The following is a 27,381-nucleotide window of genomic DNA, read 5'->3' on the forward strand; positions in this document are numbered from 1 at the left end:
CTGACGAACGCGCGCATAGCACGTGGTTTTTCATTACATTGAAAACAAACGTAGTTTCCGTTTCAATATTTCGGTGCTTGTGGGGATATCTCAGCCCCTCGAGCACCGAAACACATGCGAGAGGGATTCCATTTCCAATGGTACCCTTCTGTAGTGGATCCTTGCTTGGGGATCCCCCAGGAAGGAGATCCCCCCCCCCCCAGCAGGGATCCACCCACTAGCCACCAGGGAGGGGGGAGCGGCCCCTTGGACAAGAGCATTTGTCTCCCCCCCCCCCCTTTAATTTATGCTAATGCCCCCACCCTACCCCCCCAAAGAAGGAATAAGATTTTCTGCCCCCCAGGAGGCAGATGGGACAGCAGCCCTGGATCTGACCCCCCCCCCCAGGGGGGCAGAACACCCACTAGGCCCCAGGGATTTTTTTTCTATAAATATACATGTAGAGGTGGGGGCTGCCCAGAATGGGCATGCCAATGCCCCCACCCAAAATAAATGCTACAGTATTTCTGCCACCCCTGGGAGGCAGATGGGGCAATAGCTCTTCATGTGCTCCCGGAGGGGGGGTGGATAGAAAACCCACAAGGCACTTGGAGTTTGTTTTTCAAAGTTCGGGGCAGGGGCTGCCCAGAATGGACATGCTAATGCCCCCCACCCTCCCCCACAAAATGCCACAGTATTTCTGAACCCCCTCTTGGAGGTAGATAGGGCAGTAGCACCTGAACTGCCCCCGGCGGGGGGGGGGGGGCAGAAAGCCCACAAGGCACCAGGTATTTTTGGTATATGGTTAGAGGTGGGCGCTGCCTACAATTGGCATGCTAATGCCCCCTCAAAGTAGATGCTAGTCTTTCTGCCCCCTCCTGGAAGGCAGATTGGACAATAGCCTCAGAAATTCAATGGGTATGCCAAACCCCCTCCCCCCCCCCCCAAAAGATACCATAATATTTCTGCCCCCCCCCCCCCAGAAGGCAGATGGGGGCAGTAGCCTCAGATCTGCCCCCGGGTGGTGCAGAGACCCCAATAGGCACCAACGATTATGCTGGCATTTTTATATGTAGGGGTGGGGGCTGCCCAGAATGGGCATCACAATGTCCCCACACCCAAAAAATAGCCACTGTCTTTCTGCTCCCCTTGTGGGCATATTGGGGCAATATTCCCCAATTTCCCCCTCCCCCAGGGCGGCAGAACGCACACTAGGCACAGACTTTTTTGGGGGGAATGTGCCTACCTGTGGATTTTGGGTCCTAGCGCAGATGGCACCCAAGGAAACCTAGCAAACCTATATATATTTTTTAAAACTAGAAATCCAAGGGAATACAGGATTTGGTGACTTGTGTGGCTCTCGCTTTGGTTCTGTTACCCAGAGTCCCTTGCAAACTTCAAACTTTATTAAAAAAAAAAAATCATTTTCCTCACATTTCTGTGATGGAAAGTTCTCGAATCTGCGCAGATCCACAAAAATCAACCCACACCGCATTCCCCAAAGTCTTGCAATAAAAATGATACCTTACTTGTGTGGGTAGGCCTAGTATCCGCGACAGGAAATGGCCCAAAACGCAGTGTGGACACCACATTTTTACAGTGAAAACTGATCCTTTATTGGCCAAGTGCCTAGCTGTAGATTTTGAACCCTAGCTCTACCGGCACCTAGGGAAACCTGGCAAACCTATACATTTTTGAAAACTAGACCCCCAGGGGAATCCAGGATGGGGTGCCATGTGTGGCTCTCACTTGGTTCTCTTACCCAGAATCCCTTGCAAACCTCAAACTGTTAAAAAAAAAAAAAAAAAAAAAATTTAAACAAAAATAAACACACATTTTACTCATATTTATGTCATGGGAAGTTCTGGAATCTGCATGGATCCACAAAATTCTTCCCACCCTGCATTACCTAAAGTCTTCAGAGAAAAAAGGTACCTCACTTGTGTGGGTAGGTCTAGTGCCCACAACAGGAAACGGCCCTAAACCCAACATGGACACACCACATTTTTACAGTGAAAACGTACCTTTTTTTGCAAAAGTGCCTAGCTGTAGATTTTGAACCCTAGCTCTGCTGGCACCCAAGGAAACCTAGCAAACCTATGCATTTTTTTTTTAAACTGGAAGCCCAGAGGAATCCAGGATGGGGTGACTTGTCTGACTCTCACCAGGTTCTCTTACCCAGAATCCCTTGCACACCTGAAACTTTGTCACAAAAAACACATTTTCCTCACATTTCTATGATGGAAAGTTCTGAAGCCTGCGTTGATCTGAAAACTAGACACTTGTGGAAGTCCAGCGAGGTATGGCGTGCATGGATCCCCAACGTTTCCCGAACCAGAATCCCCTGCAAAACTCACATTTTGCTGAAAAAAATTACTTTTTCTAAAATGTCTGTGTGGGAAAGTTGTAGTATCACAGGGTTGACACCAATTTCCTTCCACCCAGCATTCCCCCAGGTCTCCCGATTAAAAATGGTACTTCCCTTGCGTGGGTAGGCATAGTGGCTGCAACAGGAAATGGCCCAAATTGTACCGTGGAGACTTCAAAATTACCTATCACAAAACTATCTCCTTTTGCAAGGGGGGTCCCATGAGGTTTTGGTCTCTGGCTCGGTGGCCATCTAGGAAAATCTACCAAACCTAAACATTTCTGAAAACTAGACTTCCTGGGGAGTCAAATGAGGTATGGCTTGCGTGGATCCCCCAATGTTTTCCTACCCAAAATCCCCTGCAAATCTCAAATTTAGCTGAAAGAATCATTTTTTCCATAAGTTTTTGCATGAGATCACCATGCCGGCACAAATGTCCTACCCCTACAGCGTTCCCCCTCAGTCTTCCGAGTAAAATGATACCTCACTTGTGTGGGTGGGGCAAGGGCCTGTGACTGGGAAAAGCCCAAAACACAGGGGGTTAAGGGTATAGCACCAAGAGTTCCAAGCACTAAATTAAAAAAAAAAAATGTTTTTAGCCAATTCTGCATTGGACACCCGCACAAGTGAAGTATAATTTTACTTGGAAGATTGTGGGGAACGCTGTGGGGTAGGACATTTGTGCCGGCACGGTGAGTCCACAAAAAATATGTGGGAAATGGGGTTTTTTTCAGCTAATTTTGAGGTTTGCAGGGGATTCTGGGTAGGAAATTGTTAGGGGATCCACGCAAGGCATACCTTGTTCGACTCCCCCAGGTGTCTAGTTTTCAGAAATGTGAGTTTGGTAGGTTTCCCAAGATGGCCACCGACTTCAGGAACAAAAACCCAGTTGACTCCCTTGCAAAACAAGGCTGTTTTGTGATAAGTAATTTTGATTTCTCCCCATTATGTTTTGGGCCATTGCCTGTCACGGGTACTTGACCCACCCACGCGAGTGAGGTACTATTTTTATCGGAAGACATGGGGGAACACTGGGTGGTAGGAAACTTGTGGATCCATGCAGATTCCAGAACTGTCCCATACAGAAATATGAGAAAAATTTGATTTTTTTTTTTCCAGCTAAATTTGAGGTTTGCAGGGGATTCTAGGTAGGAAAACGTTGGGGGGGGGGGGGGGGGGAGTCCACGCAAGCCATACCTATCTGGACTCTCACGGGTGTCTAGTTTTCAGAAATGTGTGGGTTTGGTAGGTTTCCCAAGATTGCAGCTGAGCCTGGGGCCATGGGACCCCCCCCCCCCCTTAAAAAAAAAAAGTTTGTTTTGTGATAGGTAATTTTGATGTCTCATCATTACGTTTTGGGTCCTTGCCTGGTGCGGGCACTTGACCTACCTACACAAGTGAGGCACCATTTTTCTCAGAAGAGTTTTGGGAATGCAGGGTGGGTGGAATTTTGGGAATCCACAAGGATTCCAGAACTTTCCACTACACATGTGACCAAAATGTTTTTTTGGGGGACCAATTTTGAGGTTTGCAAGAGATTATGGGTAATAGAACCTGGTGAGAGCCAGACAAGTCACTCCATCCTGGATTCCCCTGGGTGTCTAGTAATGTATAGGTTTGCTAGATTTCCCTCGGTGCCGGTAGCGCTTGGGTTCAAAATCTAAAGCTAGGTACTTTGCAAAAAAAGGGTTAGTTTTCAATGCTAAAATGTGGTGTGTCCACGTTGCGTTTTGGGCTGGTTTCCTATTGCGTGCACTACACCTACCCACACAAGTGAGGTACCATTTTTATCTGGAGACTTAGGAAAACACAAAATTGTATAGTAACTGTTATTACCTATTGACTTTCAATGCATTTCTGCTTTCCAAATGTAAGACAATGTGTAAAAAAGAAGTCACTTTGAAAATTGACCTATAATTCACATGCTGATGTGGATGCCCACAATTTCGGAGATGTGCAAAAAGCTACTGTTTCTAAACTCTATATTCTGTTCCCATTTCAGAAATACATAGGACCTTTTTTAATACTGAATTTTCCCTGTTTATATTTTCCCCTAAAAATTGCTCTATACCCGGTACACAATAAAAAAAGCATTGCAAGATGCTGCTTGGTTCTAGGTTCCTTGGGTTCTTGTTGAACCTAAAAGTCCTATATATCCCCACAACCAGAAGGGTCCAGCGGATGTAACGGTATATTGTTTTCTAATATCTGTCACACTTAGTAGAAGTTACAGGTGAAAACGTTGGTGCAAATAGCGGTCTTTTTAACTCCATTTCAATTTGTTTCTATTTTCAAGTGTTGATTTCTATACATAAACCTTGAAGGAACTACACAAATGACCCGTTGCTGAATTAAAATTTTTGTCTACTTTTCAGAAATGTATAGCTTTCCAGGATCCATCATTACTTTCATACCCATTTCTACCATTAACTGAAAGGAATTGGAAAGCACAAAAAAAGCAACAATAGGCTATTACCCACAAAAATGCCAAAACTGTGTAAAAAATACTTTGGTTTTGTGACAAGTCTGCTTGTCCCTGAAAGCTGGGAAGATGGAGATTTCAGCACCACAACCCCTTTGTTGATACAATTCGCAGGGGAAAAACCAGACTCTTTCATCAGTAGCTCTTTTTCCCCGTTTTTCCAAAAAACAAAATTTAGCTGTATTTTGGCTAATTTCTGGGTCCCCTCCGGCGGAATGAACAAACCATGGGTACCTTTACAATTCCCAGGATGTTGGAAGAAAAGGACACAAATGTGGAGTGGATACATTATGTGGTCAAAAAATTACAGGGGCCTACGCTGGAACTACCCCAAATAGCCCAAAAAAAAAGGCTTAGCAGAGGGGGGAAAAGGCCTAGCAGCAAAGGGGTTAATAGGATCAATAACACAAACAAGTGTGATCATAAACTAAGTTGTATATTTTTGTTCTAGTAGTAATTTAATTGAAACTCAACACTGAATGCCACGTTTCACTGATGATCTTCTTGCTTCTTTGCTTTTAGGTGCACAAAAGAGGAGACATCACCACCCATTATACTGCCAGACACAAGTCCTACAGCGCACGACGTGATGTGTGACCCCAGACATCTCTTCAACTTGTGCCACTGCCTGCTGCTGACATCTTGAAGATGACACCAAAGAAAGCCAACAGGTCCAGTACCAAGAAAGTTGCCAGTGCGAAGAAGGCACTGCCACTTACCAAGACCGGTATGTCACCCAAGACCTTTTTTGAATGACTAAAAATTGTGCCTGCAGCAGCGGCGTCCGTGGAGCAAGCTGGGAGCAGCACCCCCGCATCAGTGGACCACCAACCTAGGTCCAAGCCCCTGTCTGTCACAGATACAGCCAGTCTACTCATGAGTTCAACGCCGACGAGCAGTGATAATTGACTTATCGCAAAGTAGTACCCAATCAATGCAGGAAACTCCTATAAGTGGGCAACAGCCGCAACCACTGCCCCCAATAGTAGCTGTTCCTCCCAAAGTAGGGGCAGTTCAGGAGATCGAGCTTCCTGCAGAGGAAGAAGAGCAAGCCACTCTTTCAGAAGATCCATGGTCTTCCAGATCCCCAGCAAGGAAAAGGAGGGTTAGTCCATCAACTTCTTTTGCAAGCCCGCCTTCTGATGATTTAGAAGCCACTTGGAAGCCACCTCAGTCTAAGAGTGAGACATGACCCGAGACAAGGCTAGGGAAAAGGATGATTCCAGCAAGCCTTAGAGTTATGCAGGTAGATGTAGAAGAGGAGGATGATGATGAGCAAGTCATCATGGACTTGAGTCCCGCCCCAGTGGAGACCGACATTGCCCCATCCCAAATTGCTGTGAGGGATGTGGCACGGACACCACCAACACAGATACCACCAACACCAGCTTCTAAATGTCACCGGCAGTTACCTACATCCACCACAACCACATCAGTAGAAGTAGGTACTGCAGGGAGTCAAACGTCATGCCCACCTACCAGTTCATAGGACATTGCAAGTGGCACCAGCAGCGCCAGAAAATTGACCTCCCAATTTGGGACTTTTTTTAGTTTTCCAAGAACGAGGTGAACATTGCTATTTGCTCCACTTGTGGACCAGGTGTTAGTTGTAGTAAGCTTGGTACAAACTATGGTACTGGAAGCCAAACAACCCATCTGAGAAAACACCACTTGATTCAGTGTAAGGCGCACCTTAGTGGCCAAAAAATTGCACCCATTGTTCGAGGGGATGAAGAAGTTGAAGATTCAATCGCGGTGGAAGGTGAACGAGGGAGACATTTTCTCTGGTACACAAAGCAGCCCTGTCTCCAGCAGTGCAGTGGTTCCCCCACATCCTCATCATTGCAATGGCACAAGAGTCAGTCTGAGACACCAAGGGGTCCAAAGCAAGAGTGCTGCAACCAAAAAACAGGCATTGAGCTGAACATCTGGCATCAAGAAGTCACCTGCATCAGTGGCACCAGAAACGGAAAAAAAATCCAGGCTACCATTATCAGCATGTTTAAGTCGTAGGGATGGAACAAACAACCACCCAACAGCAAGTTTATACAACACGAAGCTGGCTAAAATGTTAGCGCTGGACCTCCTCTTTTTTTTAAATTTATTTTCTGTGGAAAGGGTGGGTTTTCTTGAATTTGTGGCAGCCATCGGCTCGAAATAAAGTTCCCAGCTGGTCCTATTTCGCCAGAGTTGCTGTTCCAGCACTGCATCCCAATGTGCTTGAATGGCTTGGACAAGCTTTGCAGCAGAGTGCTGTTCGCAATATCTACCTGACAACAGACATATGGACCAGTTGCCAAGCCATTGATTACACGTACATCACTGCACACTGGATCTCTTGTGTAGGGGTTAGAGAAAAGAGATCTGTAGCAGGTTTTGATGACACTGCTGAGATTTGTAATGCTGCTCGGTAACCTGCAACTGTAGCCATGTTTTCCATGGAGAAATCTCATACTGCTGCAAACATTTTGGAAGATTTTGACAGCAAGGTCTTTGAATGGCTGCGGCCAAGATGGCTTAACATTGGTTTTGTTGCCACGGACAATGGCAATAATATAGTTAAGGCCATGGCCGATGGTGGCTATTTCAGGGTCCTGTGTTTGGCGCACTACATTAACATCATTGTTCAAGACTTTCAGAAACTTATTGATCACCTGTAGAAGAAAATGCACACATTTCAACCATTCATTTCAAGCCCAGAAGCCGCTGAAGATCATTCAATGTGATAATTGAATGCCAGTTAAAGCACTCATCCAGGAGGTGCCAACACGTTGGAACTCCACTTATTACAAGCTTGAAAGTCTGTTCGAGCAGTACAGACCAATTAATGAATATGTAATGCAAAGAGGGGATGCCACTGTGAAAGGCATGGTCATTGAGAAGGACCAATGGGGCTTAGTTAAATGCCTGACAGAGATGCTACTTCCTTTTGAGGTCTTCACGCGTGAAGTCAGCAAGGAGGACTGTACTATGGGCCAAGCTATCCCATTGTTGCACATGCTACAGGGACAGCTGTAGTGGGTGTCTGCAATGTATGCAGGTGTGGAGCAAAAAGAGAAACATATGAGTTGGAGAGCCTAACCCTTCACTTATCTGAAAATACAAGGGTACAAAGAGGCATTGTCATCCACAATTACATTTGTGCCACAATTCTGGATCCACTGTACAAACCATTACTGCACACTTTAATTCCTTTTTCAAACTGGATTGTTGCCAACTAGAAAACTTGTATAGCTGTGGAAGCAAGTCATCTAGAAAAAGAATGGCCGTGAATTAGAGGCCCGCTACTCCGGGGCACAACAAGTATTGGTGGGCAGCCAGCTTCAAGTTCAAATTCAGAGCCTGAGTGCAGTTGGCTCACATTATCCAAATCACCAAGAACATCCGCAACAGGAGCATCAGCCCCAAAATCGGCATAGGAATGGTTTCTACAGCAAGGGCTTATGTCTAGTGCTGAGGCAAAGGCAAAAGAGGCAGAGCAAAGTGGAGCACTCATGAGCATTGAGCGGATGGTCCATGCTTATCTGGATGACCCAACAGAGGTCTACTTTGGTCAAAACCCATTGCTGTTGTAGTATGGGAAAAGGCGCCAATGGCTAGTGCTCAGCAGGCTAGTGATAAACTATCTGGCTTGCCCTGTCGCAAGTGTCTCTTCTGAGCATGTTTTCACTGCTGCTGGTGCCATTCTGACAGTGACAAGGACCAGTCTCTTGCCCCAAAACGTGGAGAGGTTAACCATGATAACAATGAATCCGCACTTTATAACACCGGATTACATCATACCTGAAGTAGCGCAGCAGAAAGATGTCTGTGACTCAAGTCATGGTAGTAGTGTGTTAGGTGACCTACTTCTGGGCAAGCCACCAGAGTTTGAGGATGAGCTCTAGTTCCCTGACAACTAGGCGTTTGCATCAATTCAAGTTACTTTCTTTCTTCCTTTTTGAAGCACAAACAAATATATCTGAGGAACATCATTTACTTTATTATTTGTGTTGCTGTCTTTCTGCTTCACAAATCAATCCCGACCGTCTTACTCTTTTATTGCCAAATTGGAGTTGCAACTGCAGTCAGTGAAGAAGTAGCCACTAGTCCACTCCTGACTCTCCCTAAAGCCATTTGCCTCATGCCAGACATAGGATGGATAATAAAACAATTGTGAAATGTGCGTCTGCCTCCAAACCTTGGCCCTGACTATATATATATCCTTTTCAAACCTAGAGGGACTGCCCCAGAAGAACAGCTAAATGATGGCATGCATTGCACGTTGAATGAATATTGTTTGTTGTACATGATTTCTACTATTATGAATCTACACACAAAAGAAGTGACTCAAGTCAATTTTTCCTTTCTTGTTGTTCAATAACAAAATTGTACTACTGCAGGCTGTTTCATTGCATTCTTGAGTCTAGACGAGTCTGGAGGACTCTTGGGAGTCTGGACACTGTTGGTACAAAGTTGGACACCATACCATACTCTCAGTCAGAGTCAAGAGGATCCGAGATGATTGATGAAACTAATAACTCGGGGCGTGAAGTGGCCTAAATGTTAACAACACCAGGCCAGACCAAACATGTCTGTGTAGTGGTGGTGGTGTGAATGACAGTGGTGCATTGATTCTTTTTAACTTAATTTGGAAAATGCTATATATGTGTGTGTGTGTGTGCTCTCAGTGCTACTGCGGTCTAGCTCAACTTCTGAGCAAAGTGGAGGTTGGGTGGTGGAGGGTGTATTCCTGTTGTTTGAGGTAACTAACTGCTGGAAACAGTCCTGATTTAGCCATGCCGCCTCTGAAAGGTTTCTTGTTACACTCCTCTTTAATTATGCGGTTTAACTTTTCTCCTTGATTTTGTAATATCCTTTCTGTTTTTCCCTCTATGGGCCCTTTACCCTGTGCCATACTGGGAAAAACAACTCACACTTCCATTACCAAACCGCATCCACCAGGCACCCAAAATAAACGGGCGGACAGTCCAAGGATTGACCAAGAGGAATGCGGAGATGCAACTCCAAATTTGGCAAAAATATAATACAGTAACAGTATCTTCTTCATTTGATTCATTTTTTTTCTCTGCAATCATTACGGCTGTGTGTGTTTGCTTGTGTTTTGCTCCTACAGATATTTTACCTTTGATATCTTTCAAAGGAAGCCCGGTACAACAGAGCATTATGTATGTATGGAACTTGGGTGTCTCCAGGGGCAGACAGGCAATTGCATAATTAACATACTGCCCTGGACTAGTCTAATACTTATCATCATGCATGCATTTCCTTTTTCGCACTCAACAGATTTATGATTGTCAGCTGTCAAGATGAATGTGTTGTCCATGTGTAGTGTTTGTCAAACCTTTCCCTCAAATACCCCTTCCCAACCATTCATCAAACCCTAACCCCCTTCCCCCGGGCTCTGATTTATATTGAGGTGTGACTAAAATAAATTTACACCAATAATTGATCACACACTTACTGGGGGGGGGGGGGGGGGGGGGTGGTGAAGGCAACAGCAACTCAAAGCAGGGCGAGGATCTTCATCTGATATATGGTTGCCAGTAGATAGTTATAGCTACAACCTAGTTTCCATATGAAAAGCATTTTTTGATTTGCTAATCTGAGAAAAAAGGGGGGGTCCCAAAACGCGTTTTCCCCATGTTAATTTCCATAGGAAATTTTGTGACGAGCTACAGTCCGAACTGCTGAACGGTATTACCCCAAATTTGGCAGAAAGGTAGAACTTGGGTCAGAAAGCTACTTTTTTAATTTTTTTTTTTTTTTTAAATGGTGTAAATCTGTTCAGTGGTTGCTGATAAATTAGAAATATTTCGATAGCTGGGTGGCGCCTGAGTCCCGTGCACAAACTTCACTGTGATTGGCTGCCAACACTCCAAACCAGGAAGAGTTGGCAGCCATCCTGTGGATTGTTAGAAGTGAGTCGCTAGGAAACAGAGAAACAAAGGTAGAAAACAAGAGAAGGGGGCAGTGTAGAAACATCCTGACCCCCTATGCCTGCTCAGGGAGTCCCAGAAGGACCTCCAGGGCTGATAAAAACCTAAAATAAAAAAAAATCGGCGCACTTCGCGCTGGGGTCACGGGTTCCCGTGTTTTATTTTAATAAGGCCCCGGGGTGGGCTAGGTGGGCTAGGTCCCGGGGGCATTTCTTAAAAAATAATAGCGGGGCTCCCTGCAGTCTCGGGGCTTCACTTACGTTGGGAGGGGGGGTTGCGCAGCCCCCCTCCTGGAGCCCTCCATCTGCTTATAACTTTGGCATCGTTTGATTCTATACGAAATTTTCTAAAGTTTCTCTTTTTTGATCACCTCCTATCTTGAAAGTTTAGGGGTGATTGGTCAAGGGGGGGCTGAGAAAAAAGGCAGGTGTCAAAACGTATTCTCAATGCATTTTCAATACAAAACTTTAGACAAGGCTACAGGTCAAATTGCTGAACGGAATAATGCCAAATTTGGCAGGGAGAAAGATCTTGGTCCAAAAAGCGCGGTTTTGTAGAAATGGTGTAAATCCATTCAGTAGTTTTTGAGATATTAAAGGAAAAAAATATGTATATATCTAATCTGTGCCTAACGCCCGAGCACTAGCTTGCCTCTGATTGGCTGCTATCACTTCAAACCAGGAACTGTTAGCAGGCCATCTTGTGCCTCGCATTGAGTGAAAATATAAAGGTTCCAGGGGCCATTTAGTATAGCCGAGCTCTGTGTACTGATGATTTGGACGCAGTGAAGGTTTAAGATTTATTAACAAAAGAGAAACTGGTGAGCGCCAGGCAGCACGACTTCCACTCCAGGACACTAGTAGGAAGATAACTCTTTCACGCTCCCTGTGCCCAACATCACCACTTCGCAGCTATACCTTTAGAAGCCAGTCCGTCGGCTCGCAGCGGTCTACCTATGGGAGCTAGTACGCTGCTGTTCCTCTACCTCTGCGAGCTACTACGCTTCTGTTCCTTTGGGATCGGACAGTTCTTAGTTCTGCCTCTGAGAGTCGAGCGGACAGGCCGCAGTTGTCCCTCTGCGAGCCTGGGTACGAACTGTTCATAAGTCACACTATATGAGCATTGAAAAGCCATTTTGTGATTCAGTTCGTCAGCTGGCATCTATCCGCGGCATTTCTGAAAACATACCGGAGCTCTTTCTGTGAGAGATACCAGTTTCACGCTGTCTCCCCACATTAGCAGGTAACGCCCCCTCTTCCCACAACACCAGCATACCCCCAACAACCTTTTTGGGCCCGGAAGTATCCCTCTATGAACTATTAATAAAAAGATGCTTTTGAGGTTGGAGAATTAAGAATCTGTCATGCATAGATTTACATATAAAACATTTTATTAAAACAAAACACTAATTAAAACGATGTACAGCCGTGGCGTGTCATCCCTGGTCCATTTGTGATTTACAGCCTGCAAGACAAAAAGAAAGATAAGATGGTGCGTCATGCGTCCAGCAAGGAAGATAGAGAGAGAAAGAGGGGGAGAGAAAGGAAGAGAGAAAGAGTGAGAGAGAGGAAGACAGAGTGAGAGGAAGACAGAAAGCGAGATAGAGTAAGAGAGAAAGAGTAAGATTCAAGGAAGAGAAAGAAACCGTGTGAGAGGAAGAGAGCAAGAGTGCAAGAGGAAGAGTGAGCTACAAGGAAGAGAGAAACGGTGTGAGAGGAAGACAGAGAAAGATAGTGAGATATGAGGAAGAGAGATAATCAGTGTGAGAGGAAGAGAGCAAGAGAGAGGAAGAGTGTGGGAGGAAAGAGAGAGAGAAAGCCAGACAAAGAGAAAGTGAGACTGAGGAAGACAACAAGAGAACCAGTGTGAGAGGCAGAGAGAGATAAAGAGATACAGTGTGAGAGAGAAGAGAGAAAGTGAGAGGGAGAGTGTGAGAGGAAGAGAGGAAAAAATGAGAGAGGAAGAGACAGTGTGAGAGAGAGAGAGAGAGAAAGAGATGGAGAGGGAGTGTCGACACTGGAGATAATCTTCGCAGCTCACCTTTGTGCCACCGCTGTGTCTCCAACCACGTGCCGCATAGATTTAGTTATTGCAGAGTACATACAACTGCACACGTGAAATTCTCTGTTTCAAGGAAGAGGGAAAGAGAAAGTGTGTGAGAGAGGAAGAGAGAGTGAGGAAGAGAGAAAGTGAGAGAGGAAGAGGAAGAGGAAGATGCATGGAAGATAAAAGAGAAACCGTGAGAGAGGAAGAGAGCTAGAAATAATGAGAGAGAGAGTAAGAGACAGACCGAGAAAGTGTGATAGAGAAAGGAAGAGATGGAGAGGGAGTGTTGACACTGGAGAAAATCTTTGCAGCTCACCTTCCGCCACCGGCGTGTGTGTGTAAGAGGGTCCAGCACGTGCTAAAGCAACTTTGTCATGCGTTCAGGATGGCCACACATCATCGCAGATTTTTCGTGCGTTCAGCTTTGGTGGTGTGGGGGGGTGAACGTAGATTCGTGATTCACAGCCTGTTAGATAAAAAGCAAGATAAGATTGTGCGTCATGCGTCCATCAAAGGAGAGAGGAAGAGCAAGAGTGAGCAGAAAACAGAGAGAGAGAGAGAGAGAGAAAAAGAATGCAAGTGAGAAGAAGACAGTGAGACAGAGAAACCGTGAGAGAGTGTGAGAAAGAGGAACAGAGAAACAGAGGAAGAGAGAGAGAGACCAACTGTAAGAGGAAGAGGGAGATAGAAAGAGTGTGAGGGAGAGAAAGGAAGAGATGAGGAGGGACACTGAGTGCCCACACTGTGTGCAAAACTGTCACAGCTTACCTTTACGCCACCGTTCTGTCTCCAACCACGTGCCGTGACCTAGTGGAACTCTCAAGCTCCCACATCTGAAAGATAGTACAGAATTAGTAATGGCAGAGCAGGGTCGGATTAGGATTTAAAATTGGCCCGTGCACGCTAAAACAAAAGTGGCCCACATTTGCATATTGCTTTTCCTCAAAACACTGCTTCGGCGAAAATTTATTTAAAAAAGGGGGGGTGGGGGAGATACAAAAAAATGCACGGATTTGTTTAGTCTGGTGACCTAAAAGGCCACTTCTGCTCAGGCCCCATGCCCTGCTAGGTATGCATCCATTAATGGGCGGCCCTGCAAGAGAAAGAAAGTGACACCTCTGCCTGTTGCTAAACGTGAGGTAATGACGCCCATCAGCCTCCAGAAAGGCCATTCAGACACCCACTGGGCCGCTTGCTGTATCCAAACAGCGACACCGCCTAAACTCCGCCCCCCCCCCCCCCCCCCCCGACTGCTCCAAAAAGCAGCCCACAGTTTGAACTCCGCACCGGCTCCTCAGGCTTTGCACCAGTGCCCGCGTTACTAATCCGACGCTGTGGCAGAGTATATACGAGTGCGTACGCCTAAATCGCTCTGCTGTCTTTCTGCATTCAGGCTGCTGTACCCCATCCACTCACGCCGCCCAAAGGTATCTGCTCGACGCTGCGCACCAAGGCCTCACTGCTCATCTTTTTGCTGTCATGGCACCCTCCACATCATGCAGCTCTGTTCTGCAAGCTAATAGGTCTCACATTTGATATCACCATGGCAGAGGACATACTAGTTGTACAGTCACTACACATACTAGTTATACACCCGCTCAATGTTTGCGGTGCTACTAAGTCAGTGAGAACATGCATGTGACGGTAGGCCCTCTCTGTTGGGCTCAGGCTACACTGCGGTGCAGCAGAGCACACAAAACATCAAGTGTCCGGACCTCCGGGACGGGCCATCACCATGGCAGTGTGACTGTTCCAGCCGCAGTGCATGCCTTGCGAGCAACTCTAAAATGGCATAGAGGACGTGCGCCCGATCTTTCTTAATAGTAGGGTCACGTGTCCTGTGATGCCTGTGCTGGATGGGTGTGGTGTGGGTGTATACCAGCATTGAGGGAGTGGCTGTGGCATCAGTGTTGCCAGATTGGGCTAGATCATGCACAATTGGGCTATATTTTGCCGGTTGTGTGGGAAAATTTTGTTTTGTGCTAGTTGCCAGATTATAAGTATGTATACAGCACTCCAGCAAAGTAGTATGTTAAAGCGCTTTATTAGACAAATATTTACTTAGCGTCCTACTGCAACATCAATTCCAATTTCAATTTCAAAAAGCTTTATTTCGACAGTTTGTCATAAAAGCACATAAATACAACACATATCACTCAACATAATAAATAGATAACACATAATACATTACAATTGCAAGATAAAAAATAATTAAATTCCATATACTGTCATGTATCTAAAAAACCTTAGGAACAGTTAAAAGAAGAGACAGCACAGTGAAGCAGATCATATTTAAAAAGTACATCTTAGGATTAGGTTGCAGCAATAGTTTTGTTTAAAGTGCGAGTGCGTATGATCCAGGACCAGCCCAGGAATTTGGCAACTGCTATAGCTATACTAGGACTACAATCAGACCCTAAGATTCTCAGCGCAACAGCACCTCTCCGGGCACCCAACAAAATACAAATCGGCTTCAGCCATCTCCGCCGTGGGGCCGCATATAACGGACAAACAAAAAATACATGGGGAATGGTCTCAGCCATTGCCATACAGCAGTGGCATTTGTCATCTGTTCTAGAAGCCCATTTACAGGTAAAGGTCTTGATGGGTAGACTACCTATCCTGAACTGAATATAAAGTTTTCGGTCAAAGGGCCTCTCGATCAAATCCCAGTAGGCCTCACACACTGGCCACGATTTAGAATCCAGAAAGCGACCTGTTAGGCTAGTTGAGATACTGGAATGAACTACAGATGCATAGACCATTTCCCAGTATTTCTGTTTCAGTTGCACCTTTGATGGGAAGACTGCCGTCTCAGGGTTGTCCCAGAGTGTCTCTAGATCCAGTTTAATGAGAAGGGACCTGATCTCTTTTAGCCAACCTACTCTGTGGAAGCAGTCCCGCAAGATCACATCCTTAAAGCCCAGGGCATATTGCGCAAGTTCCGGAGTGACCCAGAGACGTCTCCAATAGAGGAGTGGCCGTAACTTTGCTAGGTCCGCTATATTTTTCCTCCCTAGGTCTAGGTGAAGCGGGATCATAGGAGTGCTTTGTGGAACACTAGCAAGGTTACGCAAAAATTTATTTTCTAATCTTGCTAGCTGTTTTATATCGTTAAATCCCCAGAGCTCAGCTTCATAGAGGGCCGAGCTCACCGCTTTAGCGTTATAAATTTCTAGGGCAGGGGTTACTGGTTTTGTAAAAGAGGACTTATATTTCTTGGTCAGACACCCTATATGCTGGTGTAGTTTTAGAGCTGTAAGATCCAAGTGGTGTTTCCAACCCAAGTCCTTCTGGAGGGAGATACCAAGGTACGTAAGCGCACTCACCTGTTCTAGGGGCACATTATTTAATAAAATGCTGCCTCTAAAAGATTTGTGCTGATTAAAAAAGCCATGAACTTGGTTTTTGAAGTGTTTATTTCTAGCCCTCTTAAAGAACAAAATTCTCCAAATGCATTAATGGCCTTCTGGAGGCCGCTCGGTGTCCTGGAGATGAGCAGAGTATCGTCCGCAAACATGAGGACAGGGACATGGTTGCCAGCCAACAGGGGAGCATCAGTGGGGGTCACCGAAAGGTACTCAACTACCCCGTTGATGTACAAAGAGAACAGGGTAGGAGCCAACACACCCCCCTGTCGGACACCTCGCCCAACAGGGAAGGAGTCGGTAACCTCCCCCCTGCCCCCCCCCATCTAACTTTTGCAAAATTGCCCTCATGTAAGCGAGCGTGAAGTGTTATCAATTCCGGAGCCATCCCCAGGTCACCGAGCACACCCCACAATTTCCTCCGAGGGACCAGATCAAACGCTGATTTAAGATCTACGAAGACAGCGTAGAGTGACCCCCCCACCCCCCATTCAGGACCACGTTCCTCCAGTAGATAGTTGAAAACCGAAAAATTTGGTCTGTGGTGCTGGTACAGGAACGAAATCCCGCTTGAAATGGCGACAGAATGTTAGCATCCTCAACCCAGGTCTGTACTTTTCCTAACACTAAACGACCCATAACCTTTTGTATTGAATCAATAAGACTTATGGGCCTGTAGTTACTGGGGAGGGATTTGTCTCCTTTCTTATAAACCGGTATTATCTCAGTACCTTTCCAAGATGGGGGCACTGGAGCACCATTAGCCACTGCATTAGCAAGAAGGGCTATGTACTGGCACCAGGTTGGCTTATCACTAAGAAATACATCGGCCGGAATTCCATCCATACCTGGAGCTCTGCCCCTTGCCACACAATCAAGTGCTACCTCAACATCCTTGATAAAAAAACACTGTGCCAGAATAAAACTTTAAAAAATGTTGCGCTACCAGCGTACTGGGGTCTAAAAAATTCAACCCATTGTGCCTGAGGAACATTATTCTGGGGGGGGGGGGGGTCTGGACGCCCACCCCTGTCCCAGTTGACAATGCTCCAAAAAATTCTCGAATCCTTTGCTGCGCAGGCACTTCTCAGATCCTGCCACCATGCTTGGTCCCAGTCTTTTTTTGCTTTTTTTTTGCACATCCCTGTAATGATCCCTTGCACCTCTTACCCCCAAGTGGTTTCTTGATCTTAATGCTTCACTCAGCTTCTGACGAGCTGCTCTACATGAAGTATTAAACCATCTAGCGTCGTTGGTTTTTGGAACCTGTCTCCCTGGCTTCACATCTTTTAAGAAGTAGGTTTTCAAGTTATCAAATAGACTTGTATGGGCTTCTATCACAATTAGTGGGAATTCTACACTAGAGACTCTTGACATAAGGAAGTCGGTGCTCTTAACTACTTCAGCTTTAAGGGTTTCCAACTTTTCAGGATGTTCAACTATTTTGTTCCATTTTACATGGCGTTTATCATTTGCGATCACTAAATCCGAGGATATAGTTCCCTCAGCTTGGGTCACGTCTCCCTCCCTAATCGTGGCCCAGAAATCAATACATAGGGGATTGTGATCACTTTCAAGCCGCCATGTTACCTTCATGTCATCAAGTCTATGCCATATCCTAAGATCAATCAATATATAGTCGATACGGCTAATAGAGCGCCCATTATCAAAGGTAGTTACTCCTTTCGAATCTGATCTAGTACGACCATTTGCAGCCCTGAGGCCTCTTTCAAGGCACAACGCCTTAAGTTGGATTGCAACATTTGACCATCTTTTAACAGGGGGTAAATCAAGCCTTGGGATTCCCCATCTAAGGTCCTGTTCTATTGATAACTCCTGCACCTAGTTACCCAATGGTTCAAATGTAGTGTTAAAATCCCCTGCTACAATGGGAATGATATGAACGGGAAGATTTTCTAATTGTAGGTCCAGAGATGTTATAGTCTCTGAGCTTTGTCCTCCCCTCTGGCCCCTAGCATACTCATTAGCCCTACTGAATTTCAACACTAAAATATCTTGATCAGGGGATTTTAACAGTTCTACACAACAGCCTAGGTTTTGCCGAACCCAGGTCACAAGGCCACCTACAGGACGCCCTTTAGGGTTTTTTTTTTTGCAGGGATGTAAAAGTTAAGGTATCCAGCCCTAAAAACAGGATCAACAGCCCAGGACTCCTGAAATAGACAAATGTCATATTTGTCAATAAAGTTGCCCCAGTCAGGAGACAACATTTTCTGGACAATGCCTGCAATGTTCCAAGATATCAAGGATATTTTGCCTCCACTATTAAGAGTATTTTGTAAGGGCTTTCGCCTATTTACTGCCATAGGATTATTTATTATATTGCCAAAGGAGATCATTTGTTCATTTGACCTATTACAAACAGATGGCAATATTTGCTGGTTACTCGTGGAGGTATACGTAAAGACTCGGGCACTAGTACAAGCAATTGTATCATCTAGAGTTCTGTCTCCGATCAGCATATTTTCATGGGGGTGTGTTCGAACAGGGTAGTTATCACTCCCCTATGTCAATCACATTCCTCCAGATCGGTTAAGGCGATAAATCTATTTTCTAGCCTAAGATCACTAGAAAAACTTGAAAGTGCCCTCCTACCAGTAACTATATTAAGGCCATTAGATGATTTTAGCATCACATTTCGTCTTAGGGATCTGGAATTACCGATAAAAAAATTCCAATGTAAGTGGAATTATACCAGAATCCCTTTTCTGAGGTGGCAATAGGTTGGCAAGAACATTAGGTAATACATACATAGTAGCAAAATTAATGACAACACAATCTTCCCCCAAATTTTTTCTCTTTGTTTCCTAGCCATGGAACACGTCGGGCCATTATAATTTCTCGTGCCAGTTGTTGTTGGCCACCCACTCCTCCAATGTTCATGTTCCTACTAAGCCAATGTAATGCTTTATCCATCAGCGCAGTTGTTGACTCTGCTTGACCTGGTCTTAGATGGGGGACATTGGCAAGAACAAGAACCAAAGGAATGGCCTCTCTGACAAACGGGAGCCCTTTCCCTGGAAAGGTTTTTTTTACATTCATAGTAGGAGTGGGCTCGATAAGGGGCAGTTCGTTATTATGTACATTAGCAATTTTGCAGTTTTGGGTAGGCATAGTTGATGATGGAATCCTAGTGTGAGTGGAAGAGCCTGCCACCGCTGAGAGGGGCAAATAATCACCATTAGAGGGAGCTTCCTTCATTAACACAGGCACAGAGCGCTGAGGTTGGTCAGGGATTCTTGTTTCCGACAACACCAGGGTAGAAGGTTGCACAATTGTTGTCATGGCACTAAGCTTTGCTTCCAATATAGAAAATCTATCTTCGATAGATATCAATCTGTCAGTGATGGGGGCCAGTATAACATCCAGTTCTTGTGCGTCTTGTCTGGATTGAAACCAGGGGGGAGGGAGAGACCTCTACAACCAGGGGCTCTTGGATATGAATTGGGGAGGTGGACACACAATGCTCAATAGTGTTTGGGGGGGGAAGTCATAAATTCTGGCAGATCGACTAGATCCCTGGGAATGCCTGGTGATTGTTGTTGTGTTTGTAAGTCTGGGGTATCAAGGGTCTCGTGGATGAGGGCTGTTGTCTTATTCCCTACCCCCAACGACAAGCGCCTTTCAGTTCTTTCTATTTCTTCAGTCAGGACATTAGCAGCTCTGACTAGATATGAGTCCAGGGTTGCCCCTACCACCCCATTTGGTTTAGCTCCAGTGATCTTCTTTTTCACCATGGTTACACCTAGCACACACCACTAAGCACAATACCTTGTCTTGATGCAGATCACAGAGAGCAGGCCCAGCCCGGCCTCTTCCGGCCCCTGACGGCCACAGACGGCCCGCCCTTTGCCCGGGCTTAGCCCGGCGCTGCCCACGTGCGGTCCCGCGACGCGGGGGTCAGGAAGTTGTTTAAATCGCCTCCAGGTGCGGGTGGTGGGCGGGAGCCTCCGGGCTCAGGAGCAAGGGCGCCTGGGTAATGTAGTCTCCCTCCAGACCGCGGCCGCGAGATTGACAGACGCGGCGGCGGGAGGGAGACACGAGCACACCAGGCAGGAGAGGCAAAGAACACCGCCAAGAGTCAAGGAGCAGGTACACGGGTCACCACGCCAGCAAACCGGCACAAAGATAGTCCCCACAAACATCTTCCACCTCCCCAACCCATCTAAATTGCCCACAACTTAGTTCCGGCAGGCTGGTGCCAAGTTGTTTTGAAAAATCGAGTTTAGGCAGCACCTACGCTGTCTCACTAAACTGTAGCCAGTCAAACGTTCGTCTTGATCGTGGCAGCGTCCCATCAATTCCAATGCATTCACCGCCTGCTTGATGCTGTCCCTGCCCCTCCTTCCCTAAAGTAGCAATATTGGGCTACTTTTTGGTTGGTTTTGGGCTATTGAAAGCTTAAAAAAATCTGACTACACTGGATGCGGGTGTCTGTGTTGGAGTGCTACCGTCACCCGGTTTGCAAAAGCTAAAGTGTAACCCTGTGAGCCAAGTCCAACAATATGGCCAACATGTAAGGTACAGGGAATTACTGACCCAATATTTATCCATAGTTCGACACAAGAAAGATGGTGGACATGAGACATCTGTGTGGATATGAATGTTTATTGCACATTCAGTGGAGTGTTGCAGCTGTAGCAATACAGGGCCATGGAAAATTGAAGTTTCAGTTTTTGGCACTCGGAGGGCAGCCAATTGGAGACTAGCTTGTTGTCCGAGTTAGGCTGTGCCAAAATATGTATTTATACAATCACTGCGACGATCCTCACGCACTTATAAATTCACTATACACTCTGCTTGCAGTACTCTAATGATGCAGTCTCTACGTACGTACTTGTACAAAGACCGAGACAAAGTTACATAGCTAAAGTTTTCCCCCACTATCAAAGGTAAGCTGTTTGCATATGCTGTCCAGAGCACTATGTAATGTGGTAGGGCCTAGGGGCAGCATGTTGCATACATAATGAACACACGGACACAGATAGTGGAACTGAGTACAGGCACGTGCGCTGACGTCTGTGGTGGATGCGTGTGGGGTGATTGTAAGCCAACCCTCCGGGAATGGTTGGTGCTGGCAACAAATGCAACAGTAATCATTGGATCAGACACAGATTCAATCATAAAGGGTCAATGATTTGTGCTGCACTAAGGTACGGGTACCAGATATAAAATCATACAGAAAAGATTCTATCGTAAAGGGTTCATGACTTGTGATACACTGAGGTAGGACAGCAGATGTGAAATTATACACAAAATATTGCATCATAAAGGGTGCATGAGTTGTGCTGCACTGAGATAGGGGCATCAGAAGCATTTAGTGTCTGCGCAGTCAGCGATGATGCATGGTGCGGGTGAGCCACTGAATCGCAACTCGATGTGAATTGTGAGCCCTGCTCTCGCTAGTGTACATCAAAGGCAGTAGTCAGCACAGACATCGAGGAATGTTTTTAGTCACTTCCTCATGACAAAGTTCAAGGACAGAGTACAATTCTCTCTAATAAATCATGTTTCAATTTAAATTGTGAGCTCTGCTGACCGCAGTGTAGGTGTATGGTACAAAAGATGAAACATTTATGGAATACACTGAGGAAATCTTGGTTGTTCTGAGTACAGTTGCAAAGTATGGTATTCCGAAGCTAGAATCTGAACTGGTCGTTCATTATATCGTCTAGCATTTTCAGTAGGGACGAGCTATGGAAAACAAGCTTCCAAACTTGTTTCCCACACACTCATGGGAGTTTCTTTTGCTTTTTTCATCTGGAACAATTCAATAGTATGTCCTATCTGTTCTTTTGAATGTAGAGGATGTATAGTATAATGTTCATACATTTCTTCTTTTCTTGAATTGTCCACTTGGAATGTGTTTAATCTTCTAAAGTAATTTCTTCTCCTTCTACATTTACAATTTTATAGTAAATATTGTTTTGCACCAGATATAATGTAGCCTTTTGGACTTTCGTGACATGTACTAACTCTTGCCATATTTTCCGACTCTTTGTGGGTACACCATTAACCAGAATGACTACAGGTTCAGTATAGTCTCTTTCTACATTAACACTTAATTTGTTTGGGAAATCTAAAGGTAAATACACAACTCTTCCTTTTAAACCTCTTTATAGATCCGTTGAAGGCAGCTTACCTGTTTTAGGCTGCATACGAATTATAGCCTGAAAAAGGGTGCACAGATTGTATAAGGATGGCCTTGTGTTTAAATCTGTAAGTTTAGGAGGTATAGCAACTAATTCCAAGTCATAATGGACAGCTTTAGCTGGCATTTTGTTTTGTTCTAATTTATTGTAACAATATTTACAAATACATTGTACAGTATGTAATTTATAACGAGCTTCCACAAACAGATAAGCAGGAAATTCTTTCTATTTATCATTGTTATCCATTTCACGTTTTAAAAACACATCTACATTCCTAGTTTGAATTTTATAAGGAGTACATCGAGAACAAATACAAGTTGGGATTTTCAGCAGAAACTACGTTAAACTTTATTTCTTTTTCAAACTTCACATCAGTATTATCTTCCATCTCCTCTTCAACACGTACGCTTATCAAACTGTTATTTTCTGTACACTTCTCTTGACTAGCAAAGAAACTTAACTCTATATAATCAGACTTGTTTTATGTCATTTATATTAACTCTATTTCGTGCCGCAGCAAGACCTAGACTTATCCAGATGATTCCTCTTGACTTTGAATATAAACTTGCAGATGTCTATCGATCCGAACATTCGTAGGATCCAATTTCTCGATGTGAAAGCATTTTCAAGCTGAATCTGTACAATGTTTTGCAAAGTGTCTTCTCCTGTGAAATTTCTTCCCACATTTCTTTCAATTCTGTCATCACAGACTTGGTAATACATGAAGTGACATGGAGAGAAACAGCAATTGAGTTATCTGCAACATATTTTATGTCCATATTTGCATTCCACAGCTTCAAAATCACCGGATTGTAATCATTAATGCACTTCGATTCTTCTGTTATTTTTATATTATAAGTATTTTTGGGTCATTTTTCGAGTGATAGTATGCCTCACTGCCGACTTAAAACTGTTCACTCTTCCTTGCGATGACTTATGGTGCACTGAGTTAGTAGTACCTGTGGCACTCAGCGTGTACGTACCCTGCGATGGTGCGCGGTCCGGGAGGGCTGCACTCTGACCAATGCCTTTTTTCCATTGAATTCTGCCTCAATAAGGCCACGTGGTGATGACTTATGGTGCACTGAGTTAGTAGTACCTTTGGCACTGAGCGTGTACGTATCCTGCGATGATGTGTGGTCCGGGGGACCGCACTCTGACCAATGTCTTTTGTATTCTGCCTTAATAAGGCCACGTGGTAATGACTTGTGGTGCACTGAGTTAGTGGCACCTGAAGCACTCGGCGTGTGCGCACCCTGCGATGATGCGTGGTCCGAGAGGGCCGCACTGGGAGCAATGTATCTTGCGTATTGTACTGCATCATCTGCAATCGCTACTCCATTTGAATTGTGATGCTTGCTGTCCGCAGTGTAGATCGAAGTCAGTAGTCTGTACAGAAATAAGTCTGTGGTGCTGTGCCGCTGGGATCGCAGGGGGCCTGTGTCGAGGAGACCCGCGGTCATGGCAGCAGCCACGTAGCAGGGTGAGGCCCGCCGCTCTGGCAGGCTCGTTGGTCTACACAGTTCACAAGTGAACCACCCCTAGAGCCCCGGCTTATTTATTCATACTCCTACGCTGGAGTGGCGTACATTGGACTAGCCCACTACACTTCTGCTTCCAGTGGAGTACAACACAGCTACATGTCTGAGATCTTCCACACTGCTTGAGGTAACATGGTTGCGTCTATTGTGCACCACACTACAAGCACCAGCAGTATATGTACAGATGGAGGTTTATAATCTGTATAGTGAGGTCTGTCCAGCACATCACCGCTACACTTGGTATTGTGTGCATTATTATTGATGGATGGGTTGCGTCCTTCACACATTTGCTTGCCATATCTGACAACATTCAAGTATTGTGTGGCTGAGGGACCATGCCATTTTTGGAAAGTCCACTGTCCTGCGCTGCCTCGGTGGTAGTAGGGAGAGGGGTGGTCCGGGGGGGACGTCCTGAGGCTGGTGGCAGTGAGTGTTGTGGCCTTCATGGGTGTTTGAGCTGCGTAATCAGTAACTCTGACATATGTTGCGCTTCAGATGTGATTCTGGGCTATGATCCCTTTCCCATTGTAGGTAATCATCCTGGTTTTCACCAGTAAAATGCAGATGTTAGATACCTACTGCAAACGTGGCTTAATCCCTGTTTTTGGATCACACTCCAGATTTGGCTGCTCGTTGAAAATATAGGGAACTGGTGCTTTTGTGTTAATTTGGCCACGGGGACGTCTACTCTATATATTATTACCGTTAGTTGTTCTCATTTGCGACCAATCTTTTTTTTGTGTGGTAGCTATTGCTGGAAAACTGGGGATATTGGCTGTTTTCACTAGGTTGACAATGAAGTGATAATTTAAAATCACTGAAAAAACTATAGGTTTAAAGAAGGAAATAATTGGCATTTAAAAAAACCTTTGAAATTCACTGAAAACCCATAGGTTTCAAGTACGTTATAGTTCTAAATTAGCATTTAAAAAACCTTTGAAATTCACTGAAAAAACCATAGGTTTCAGGGACATTATAGTTGGACATTTCACTCCTACAAAACCATAGCATTTCGGCCGTTATAGTTAGTTGAGCTAACTATAACTCGCGCCCCTGCAATGCACTGCTGATGACATCACATATTACATCATTCATGACGGGGATGATATTCCTACTGTGGTAGTATATCTCGTGACTAAGAGTACAGGTATAGTACCCATTACCCGGGAACTATGTCTGCTGTCGTTCACGAATGAGCGGTTGCTCGGCTAAGAAAATGGATCTCCGCCTCTTGTGCTCTTAATTATATTGGTGGCTAGTCTTCTCTCCGGTGGTGTCCCCGGTAATCTGCGAAATTATATGGAAACAAAAGAACATAATTTATTCATGTATCTATGATTCACATATAGACCCTAAGTAACATTTGCGTTATGCTACAATAACTAGAGTAAGTTAATTAACCTTGTAGATATTACATCCAAATACCACGACCCACTGTGTTACTTTCAATTGCATATCAATTTTAATATAGAGAAATTTCATAAAGAGGGTAAAGGTATATCCTAAAAACCATCCTAAACAATTTACACAGTCTATTTAGTAAACTTGGGAAAATAAACTGTTAAAATACAAGGTTTATTCAGACCACTCCTGAATTCATGTTCAGTTCGGTCCAGTTATAGTTTGTCAAGTGTTTAAAGATGTGAGTGCAACTCCTCATCGTTGTTCATCCCTATTGGAAACATGCTACCTGCTTGTAAGATGAAGAGTGACTCTAGTCTGAGCAATGCTTGTACTCTGTTTCTACTCCTCGGGTGTTTGGGTGTACTGTGTCTAGTCCGAATAATTTTGCAAGTGTCCAGTCACAGTTCTGGACATCTCAAAAGTGTTTGGCTGTGCTATAACTAAGATCTTGATTAGTTATAGCCCTCCAATGCTCCAGGATGTGCTTTTCTTACTGGGAACGTGGTGGACCCAATGTACCATTTGTTGCATGGGCAGGTGATCACATACACCACACAATCTGTTGTAATTGATGTTTCTGGTAATTTTCCAGAGTTTACCTGTTTTGCCAGTTTGACCTCCTTTACATCATCACTATGGCTGCACGCTTTACACTTTCTGCACCTATAGAATCCTCCACTCTTATCTAGCCAATTGGTTCTCAATGGTTTGAGATGGCTGTTAACTAGGAAATCTTTAATGGATAAGTATGTTATGTATGATACTGATGGTGTGACACATAGTTTGAATTTCAGAAGTGTTGTGTGTGAGGATATCCCACCTATTCTTCAGGATTTGTTTGAGGCTAGCAGCCTGTGTGTTAAATGTGATGATGAATCTTATGTTTGTAGAGTTTGGGTCAATTTCTTCTTTCTCTGCGCTTGATCAACGTGTCTTGGTTCTCTCAATGCTGTCTGCTTTGGTCATTCCTTTGCACAGCATTTGTGTGGAGTACCCCCCTCTCCCTGAATCTTCCCATCATGTCTTTCTTAGTTTTTATGTAGGATTCCTCTGGGCTACAAAGAGTGGCCAACTGGGTGGACAATTGGACATGAGGTCTCTCTTGGTTGGAAAATAATGGTTCCGTCCTCCTCATACTTCCTTCCAGCCATGGTGCACAGCAATCAGTTGTTCAGTGTTTACCATCAACTACTGCTAATAAAAAAAAAAAAAAAGTACTAGGCCTAGACGAGAAAGTAAAATGCACAACATTGGGTTGTCCAACGTGAGTGACCATCTGTTGGAAACCGGGCAACCGGGTTAGCAGTCACCAGGTTCCCAGCACAATGGTAGCTTGGCTCGAGCGTTCGGGAGTCCGGCACCGTGCTAAGCATACGTCACACCCTCACAATAACCATGCGTTCATCCGTTCCAAAAACGACACTACACCGTAAAAATTATGAAAGAAGTAGTTTGTCTTTATCTTTTTATCTTAGTTGCAGGTTTCATAAAAATAAATACAATAAGACTTTTCCTGGAATTAGCAGGTCAAATAAATAATACCACAGTGGGGTTTCAATAAATAGGATCAGGTCATAAATAGGCAAGGAATAAATATAGGTGCAATAAATACAGAGGGCAAATAAATACTGTCAGACAATAAATACAACTCCTTCAATAAATAATATAAGCAATCAATAACAATTGCAAATCAGATCACATTTATGAGGTAGTCTGGTTTTACTATGCCCAAGTACAGCTTGTGGTCATTTGGATGACATGGGGGGTGTCCCACCTAGATTGGTCAAGGCTGGGCCTGAACTGAGGTAGAATAAGGGTAACCTATGGATCTGGCTCCCCCACAATACACAACCCCCTCACAGAGGTCACTACACCAGTCTCAGTTCACCCCTGGCACTCCCAGGCTGGTTCTAACACCCCTCTAGCCCCTAGAATGGTCTTTTAGGGCTCCACAGGGCCTCAGAGGCCCTTTCTACCACTTACTGCCCTTTTCACGATGATCGGCTCCGCTCTGCGCCGGGTCGATGTCGCTGGACGGCTCCGGTTCGATGTCGCGTCGATCTGTTCCACTTGACGCCGTG

General features: G+C 44.9%; 1 long non-coding RNA gene across 1 annotated transcript in view; it reads left to right on the forward strand.

The window, feature by feature from the left end:
• Positions 1-27,381, forward strand: part of LOC146784356 (uncharacterized) — a 153,358-nt gene that overhangs the window by 102,765 nt on the left and 23,212 nt on the right. Inside the window, exon 2 of the long non-coding RNA XR_014970920.1 lies at positions 5,352-5,556. This is a non-coding gene — a long non-coding RNA (uncharacterized LOC146784356). The remainder of the gene's footprint in view (positions 1-5,351; positions 5,557-27,381) is intronic.

Source organism: Triturus cristatus, chromosome 11, assembly GCF_964204655.1.
Source record: "Triturus cristatus chromosome 11, aTriCri1.1, whole genome shotgun sequence".
Classification (NCBI taxonomy): domain Eukaryota; kingdom Metazoa; phylum Chordata; class Amphibia; order Caudata; family Salamandridae; genus Triturus; species Triturus cristatus.